This window comes from Penaeus vannamei, chromosome 21 (genome assembly GCF_042767895.1).
Source record: "Penaeus vannamei isolate JL-2024 chromosome 21, ASM4276789v1, whole genome shotgun sequence".
NCBI classification, from domain to species: domain Eukaryota; kingdom Metazoa; phylum Arthropoda; class Malacostraca; order Decapoda; family Penaeidae; genus Penaeus; species Penaeus vannamei.
In genome coordinates this window covers 15,845,644-15,853,143 of record NC_091569.1, presented here as the reverse complement: position 1 = coordinate 15,853,143, position 7,500 = coordinate 15,845,644, and the positions used below count along the sequence as shown (strand labels likewise).

At 40.6% G+C, this 7,500-nt stretch overlaps 1 long non-coding RNA gene across 1 annotated transcript; it reads left to right on the top strand.

The window, feature by feature from the left end:
* Positions 1-623: 623 nt before the first annotated feature.
* Positions 624-3,492, top strand: LOC138865464 (uncharacterized). The gene is made up of 2 exons (XR_011399386.1): positions 624-837; positions 2,030-3,492. It is a non-coding gene; the product is annotated as an uncharacterized lncRNA (long non-coding RNA).
* Positions 3,493-7,500: the final 4,008 nt, after the last annotated feature.

Genomic DNA, 7,500 nt, shown 5'->3' with positions numbered 1-7,500 from the left:
CCTCATCCCTCACTCGTAACTGACAGAACACCTGGAGGCCTTGATGGGCAGCATTATAAAGAGAGCTACCACTTCAGGCAAGAGCCGGGACACTAGAGAAAAGGCCCGGGCGAAGCTAGTCTTCGCAAATCTAACTGAACTGAATTCAGGCAAGACCAGAGATATTTTAAGGGAAAAAAGGTCAAACCACAACAGACCCCTTAGCCAATTGTACAGCATACCTCGTGGCGGCTGCGACAATGTTTACATGGGTGAGACAGGATGAGGACTTCACGGATCGACCAACACCGTAACGCTCTTCGATGCCATGACACGAGGAGCGCCTTCGCTGTTCACGTCGACACCGACGGCCACCTCCCCAAGAGGTCCCAGGCCCCCATCCTATAGCAAGGCCTGCCCCCTCGACAAAGGAAGACGGTAGAAATGGCGAACACCTTCAACACCGCAACGGAGAACCTCGAACTAGCCAAGCACCTGACCGTTCAGTGCATGAATATATACCACTATGTATCTTGTAGCCTCCAGGCTAGTCCAGTGGTAAAGTGTCGGCTTCTCATCAAAGGGATCGGCGGTTCGCGTTCCACCAGGCGCGAGAAATCACTATTGTCGCCTGGAGATTCCTGCTCTTCCTCTGACCACGCCCCCATCGGGATCACGTGACATCTAACCCCCTCCCCCTGAACCTACGTGAACTAATATTACAGATGCGAAAGGAGACCAAGGAGGCGGAGGAACAGGAGCTGGCACAGGGGGCAGATCACGAGCCTAACAGAGTCTAAGGCACACACTTTCCCTGGCCCACTAACACCCAGGAAACCCCCTTGGCACCGAGCACAGGTTAAAACCCAATGTCATTATGTACTGGCAACACTGGCGGCTGTAGTGCACACTGAGATGAGGTTGCATGCGGTTCTGGTAACACCTCAGAAACCTGTTTTATTTCAAAATTGTGGACAGTCAGTGACATTGTTTATGTTCTTATGTACAGTATGTACTAGTAGAGATTATACACGCATGTTTCAGTATATATATATATATATATATATATATATATATATATATATATATATATATATATATATATATATATGCTGACGTATGTATATCATCATAAAAGTCAAACAGAATTTATTGGTCCATTCCGAACCTGAGCCTTTTGCCAGAAGCCGAGACACCAGTGCCCCAAGCATGACTCTATCCGATGGTTGCAAGTGGTGAAGGTATGTGGCCTGTGTTGTCTCAGTTAGCTTTACTAGAACATGTGTGGAAAGCTATGCATGAGAATGAATATCTTCACAATACAAGAGATGTATTTGTCCGGTGTCAAATATATCTTCGTCAAAATAAATCGTCATGTATTTCTGACGAAGATATATTCGAAACCGGTCAAACACATCTCAAGTATTGTGAAGATTTTCATTCTCATCCATACATTTCTACGTTTGTCAACATGAATACGGCCCATTATTAGAACATAGATGTATCCCCTGAACTCATCACTGCGTCTTAGGATTTTTGGGAGCAGTGCCATTCAATTCACTTCCATGACAAAAATCAACAACAGTGACTGGTTTTCCCTCGTGAGAAATTCGCGAGGCAGCATGGTAACTGTAGCATGGTTTTAGTAACGGTGTAGAGGAAAAGTACTATTACCTCGTGGCTGCTTACCGGATGCATTGTGTAGATAATTTTATTGTAGTTAACTTGATAATATGGTTAAAAGATAGATATATATGGAAGGAGCGAGGTAACCTTGTTCTGAAGACATGAATAGTAAAAACAGAGAGAGAGAGAGTGATAGAGTGGGTGAAAGAGAGATAGATAGATAGATAGAGAGAGAGAGAGAGAGAGAGAGAGAGAGAGAGAAAGAGAGAGAGAGAGAGAGAGAAAGATAGAGAGAGAGAGAGAGAGAGAGGAGGGACGAAAAACACTTGTCTTTTGTTAAGACGGTGGGACTCCCCCCCCCCTTCTCCACTCTCTCTGGTCCTCCACCCTAGACCCTGTTACCTGACCTTCCTTCTCTTTGCAGATGCGCCTCTACCCACCTGGCAGCGAGAATGCGAAGAAGTGAGCGAAAACAAACGAAGCCAGAAGAAAATTAAGGAAAACTGAAGCCATGCTTTCAGGAATTCTGAAACGCGATCTTCATTAAATGTTCTACGGCTGTGATATGCGTGTGTATGTGTGTGTGTGCGTGTATATATATATATGTATATATATATATATATATATATATATATATATATATATATATATATATATATATATATATATATGTATATATATATGTATATATATATATGTATATATATATATAATTTTTTTCACACACACACACACACACACACACACACACACACACACACACACACACACACACACACACACGGACCAAAGGGAGAGAAGAGGCACCGAAGGGGGAACTGCGCTAGATCGCCAAGGAGAGAAAGGTTGATATTAATGTGTAACAAAATATCCGAAAAAAGTAATAGATAAGGATACTAATGCCCTTGTACATTTCATGGTAAAAAAAAAATGTAATTATCCTAAACTCATGTTTTCTCCGTAAACTTTTCCTGCTCAGTTGTGCCAAAACACAGAAGAAAGATAACTGATTATATATATGCATAAATTCATCTCAGCAGATTAGATATTGTGTTTGGGTGCTCTAATGGGCTCTTATTTAGAAGTTTAAAAATTTTGAGTATTTTATCTAGATTTGATAATGTAAAAATACATAATGTCATTATTATTAGCGTTATTTGATTTTGATTATATTTGCTACCGTCTTCATGTTGTATTGTCAGCGTTTAACCAGATAACATGTTCAGAAATTAAAATTTTAGAAACAAAAAAGTAGGTAAAGTTTCTGCTATTTTTATTTTTAACTTTGCTAACTGGTTAAACGTGCGCGCATTTGCACCGCTCCATCGCAGCCGCTTGGAGCCGTGTGACTGCCGAGTGAACATTACCCTTCCGCTAGAAAAACGGGAGCGTTCATTCGAACGACTGTTGTTTTTTCATTTACTTTTTTTTTTTTTTGTAGAGGCCATAAGGAAATGTAAAATGTCAATATTTTTCTCTTTTTTACATTGTTACAACAAGAAGTTTACTTAATGTACGAATTTCTGTAAAAACAAAGTCTTTGGTTAATCCTCCTAACAACAAAACACTTATTTTTATCATTAAGCTCCGTGAGTAATATGCGTGTAGTGTCAACTTGCAAATCACTTTACCCTTCGACGAATTAAGCTTCCGGGACCTTGGAAATTTTTACGCTGTGAAATGAGGTAGACTACGCTACACCAAAGAGATCTTACTTGAACTAAGCGAATACTAATAATATCAGTGGCCTTAAAATACACGTTTGACCCGTTATGGAGCAGACTAATGTGCTAACAGGTGAGAGAAAAAAATATGTATGTTCTAAATTAGCTTCAAACCAAAATACCAGAATGGACGCTCTTGTATGAAAATAAAACCATTATACATGTTTTGTTTATGTGAGCCTCATTCTTCAGTCTCCCATGACATTTATTACTCCGATTCTTCGCTGGAGAATAAGTATTCAGGCGAATTGACTTAGGGAGGGAGACGACTTACGGTAAAGGTGAACCATATTCATGTTGGCAAATGTAGAAAGGTATGAATGAGAATATCTTCAAATGTAATTCTGACGAAGATATATTCGAAACCGGTCAAATCCATCTCTTTTATTGTGCAGATATTCATTCTCATCCATACCTTTCTACATTACGGTAAGGGCTTGAGTTGATGGAACCTGGGTAGTTCTCGCCTTTTACCGCGAGTCATTCAACACTGAAGATGAAGCCGACCGCCCTACTTCTGTTTTTTAGATTACGATTCCGTTCCCCTTGGCTGACCATGGCGCTTTAGGTAATGCTATATCTGGTTATTAATAAGTAGTACATTTCCAAAAGGATCATAAACTATCAATCCCACGAAAGACTATCGTGAGTTCGGTCGTGGACTCCATCGGCCACAGGAAGGCGTTCGAGTCGTTGCTTCACGAATCACTCAGGGAAATATGGATTCCGATATGGATTACTGGATTACTAGCCTGGTATTGAAAAATGCTGTAAGTTGTGGGGCCTGTCTATCTTTCCTTTTATCTCTGGAGTGAGGCAAGGCTGTCTTCTCGCACCATTTCCATCACTTACATGGACTGTAGATACTATCGAGAGCCACTGTGGGGCTACACCGGTCAATATTGTTTAACGACCTTGACTTTGCTGTCGATGTTGCTATTCTCTGGAAACCCCAGGGGTGGCTCTCGATGCATTTAGCAATAAAACGAAGCCCTTGAGTCAATATGTCTCTTGGACCAAGACAAAAATCCAGGATTTGGGGTACTTGCTTGGAGAACCTGTTCAGTCGGTACATGTTTGTGGCGAGGTTATTGAAGTCACACAAAGCTTTACATACTATGGTAGAGTTGTTCTTTACTGGGCTGTCAGACCAGACAATCAGTAGACGGAATGACCTGCCAGTAGGTGCCACGAACACTCTTGCCAAGAGTATCTGTTGGCGTCTGTGCAATTGGACCGAGCTACGTGTCTTCAAGGGCTTAATACAGCATGTTTTCATTTTCGGAAGTAAAAGCAGTATGGTATCCCGTGCCAGATCACGTGGTACAGTTGGCAGGACCGTGTAACCAAGCCAACTACTGGACATGTTACTCGCAAATTCCGGGACCGCCAACCAGGCTATACAGCACCTAACCGGCTTCCCCGTGGACGACCATACCCACCAGGTTGTCTCTTCTGGAGATTAACCTGGCTGGAGGAAGCCCGTTGGACGACCTAGGAAGTCATGACTTGGGCAAATCGACCAGACCTGTCACTAGGAATTAGAGATAAGCTAAGGACTCAGGAGCAACAATTCATGACCTGCTCACTACAGGTTAAACTCCCGTGAGTGAGGGCTTGAGTCTCAGACACGCATATATATGTTATTATATTTTATCCACCCGCATCCCATGCACATACGTTGATTATATTTATGCTTATGTTCACTCAGACACACTCGTTCATCAGCCTATGCCCTAGGTCTATCCATATGTTCAGTTTCGTGCTCATGCATGTGCATATATCCAAGCAGGTACGCCTGTCCTTCCACTTTTACACATGCTCACATGCAGGTATGCATACACATATTTGCTTTAAATTCAACTACATATAAGTACGTGCATATATATTGTACACGTACACATAACACATACATGCAGCTATACAATGACATGCATATACGTGCATGCACACTTACGTATATGTGCACACATTAGTATCCACATACATTACATACAACTGCACTTATTAACATGTATATATGTGCGAACACACATACACTTGCATCTTGTAAACATACTCATAATTATACACATATATGCAGCTATACATACATGAGCATGTGCACATACGTACCTGCATGCAGATGCCCGCAAATGTGTTCATATAAACATTTAGACAGTGCATGTGTATTACCCACATGCATACACACATATGGACACGTACACGCTCATACTCGTGCTTAGACGTTTAAACCCTGACTGCATGGACGCAAAAAAAAAAAAAAAAACACTATTCTAATAAGCCTACGTATCAAATGTGCATAAACTGTAGGATTGCAACAGAGAGGTTAGGTTAGGATGGGTTGAACTAGGTTAGGTTGGGTTAGTTAGGTTAGGTTGGGTTAGATTAGATTAGGTTAGACTGGGTTAGGTTATGCTGGGTTAGGTTAGCTTAGGTTAAATAATGTTAGGTAAGTTAGGAAGGGCGGCGGCTGGCGTGGATGGAGAGGATTCAGAATGTCGTTGGGATGGGTAAGGATGGGGCTTGGGGTCTAGAGGAAATCCCAATGCTGATTTTGTATCTGGCAATTCTTCGGTGTCGCATTTCTTAATGGTAAGCCTACTGGCCATCGCTTGAACTACGCTTCGTTGATACGAATTTATCAGACGGATCCTTTTTCGAATGGTTCATTCTAGATGTTGCTTTATGATGGTGATGTTTAAATCTACCTGCTTTCGTAATGCACTGCACTCACATACTGACGGATTGGCTGTTCCTTAGTGCATCTACGTAACGAATAAACTGTAGTCACAGATGACGTCCTGTGGAAGTGGAGACAGATGATTTCCTGTTTTCATCACCTGTTTTGGTGATCTTTTTTTCTTTGGGGGGGGGGGTTGTAATAAATTTACCGCTGTTTGCATTTTCGAGAACAATCAGGAACTTCTTCAGTACGGTATTTAAGGGCGTCCTCTGTAGCGTCCTTAACTCTTAATACCGTATTTAGTTTAATCCTAATCCGCCGTGTCCGTACCGAAGACGACACTCTCCGCTGCCAGACGACGCGACATTAATGTTCAGTAAAAACTGTCGTACTCACTATTCTATCACCACCGTTATCATGTAAACATGTCGGTGAGAAGAGAAATGTCGCGCGTGAAATTCGCTCCTTTGGGAGATTTTGTTTTATTTTTATTTCTTTCTTTGTGTAATGCCATGTTTTTGGTAATCATATTTAAGACATTTCAGAGGTTTCAAAATATCTAATGTGTATTTCATGAAACTGAGACTCTTACTAATGTTTTCATAATGCTAATTATCTTATACCTTTTTTTTTTTTTTTTTTCTATCTCTGCACTGCTTTGCCTCCTAACTGTTTAAAGTGTTCTGTAAATAATACAAACTTCTCAGATGCTTCTGAAGACCACCTTTTCCTTCCCTTCATCCCAGACGTACCTACATGATTGAAGACAAGGCATTAAAAAATTATTCGTATTATTGATCAATTCTTTATGCCTCCCAATGTTCCCAAAATTGAAAACTAAGACTAGCATCATATCAAAGTAAGAAAGTTCGCACCTCTATTTTCTGTACACATTTCTTCAAGATTATCTGTTTCAAATATGATTTGTTTGGAATCTTAAGTTAATGGACTGTCTCTTTAAATTTCTATCAATTCTTGTGATGTTCTTGGTCTGTGATATAGTGATGGTTCTACCCACTGTTGTTGATGTGAAGATCCTGGTCTCGTATTTCTGGGCGTGTGGGAATAGGTGTTGCAAATCTAAAGGGTGGGAGTGAGGTATGTTTTTTTTATTGCTGAACAATCTGTGATATTTTGAAACATTTCTGTGCAATGTTCTCTTCACACATAACTGTTGCATGTTGTGAAGGGTTGCGTTTGGAGCAAGTCATGCACTCATACCTGTAAATAAGCAACAAAATCATCCAAAAGATATCTATTCAACATTCACGCTTCCTATCCCTACGCATATGATATAGAAGACAGTATTAAAGATATTACCTTAAGATTTGCAGTCCGATATAAAATTTATTTGGATAAATAAACCTTGCAATTTGCATTCAGACACTGCATTGTTAAAAGATTTTTCTGACAACTGATATCCATTTATCATAGATTGGAGAAAAGGTGGTTGTTATAGAAAGTTATAGTCAGTCACTCAAGATG